A 1,346-nucleotide genomic window follows, 5' to 3' on the forward strand; every position below is an offset into this window, starting at 1 on the left:
AGTAATTATTATATCTTTAGTTCGTTTGTATTAAATACTTTTCAATAAAGGTTTCTCAGTAATTAAATTCTACTGACCTAGTTTTCACTTCCATGGTCTGTAATCCATTTCATCTCCTAGGTTCATAATAAGTAATTACACAGACTAACGATAAAATAGCAAAAGAAGACAGTAGAAAAATCAAAGGGCCCAAATAAATCACAACACGAGATCATCAGTCACAGACTATCTAAGGGGTAGTTGTAATTCGATGATGAGGGACACTCTCTAAATGCAATTATCACACTACCACATACCACCATTTCCTTCTCATTAGCACACAGTAGTCCTTTGTAGAGACACACTGTAGTACTTCATATACAAGGCTTCCCTTTTAAATCTATTCACTAATGAGATTCAGTGAGATGCCGCATTCTCCTAAAACACTTTTCAAAATTTAGCTGTGCTGCTAATGAACAGTGTGGCTTCAACTTAAGGAAGATAGGCCCAACTCCACTGCTTAGAGCAATCATTCTTGGACATCCAACTCTTATGTCTAGAGCTTTTTTTTTAAGAAAATTATTTTGTTCATCAAATATTTACTGAACCCCAAACACTGTGCTAATACATTAGGACAAAGAAGTAAACAAGAAACATATAATCTTTCTCTGTCTACATGGAGAGCTTGTCCAAAGCTGCGCTGTCTAACATGGTAGCCATTAGCAACAAGTGACTGCTGGGCACTTGAAATGTGACTTGCCCAAATGGAGATGTGCTGTAAGTGAAGATACAGCCACACTGTGAAGACTTGCCCAAAATGTAAATATAGTATTAAAATATAGTATTAAATATAGTATTAAAATTAATTTCACTTGTTACTTTTTGCTTCCTTTTTAAAAAATTTTTATTGTTTATTTATTTCTGAGAGAGAGTGAGCACGTGTGGAAGAGGAGCAGAGGCAGGGGGGATAGAAGATCTGAAGTGGGCTCTGTGCTGACAGCAGAGAGCCTGATGCAGGGCTTGAACTCATGAGCCATGAGATCATGACCTGGGCCAAAGTTGGCACTTAACCAACTAAGCCACCCAGGCACCCCTCTTTGTGCTTCTGTTAACATTAAAATTACATAAGAGGCTTGCATTGGTGCCTTGTACTGGATTTCTATGGGATGGTTCCTTGCAATCTCTAGGAAGACAGGCCATTAAATAAGTAGTTACAACAAAGGGTAATGAGAAATTAGATAAGAAAATATTAAAATATACAGGCAGCAGAAGCCTTGAGTGGGGCCAGATATTAGGATCCTTCTGGCAACCAAATTCACATCCACAGAGTTCCAGAGTTGAATGGCTACCCTGGCTAATTTAACAGA

This window comes from Crocuta crocuta, unplaced genomic scaffold (genome assembly GCF_008692635.1).
Source record: "Crocuta crocuta isolate KB4526 unplaced genomic scaffold, BGI_CrCroc_1.0 scaffold723, whole genome shotgun sequence".
Lineage (NCBI taxonomy): Eukaryota > Metazoa > Chordata > Mammalia > Carnivora > Hyaenidae > Crocuta > Crocuta crocuta.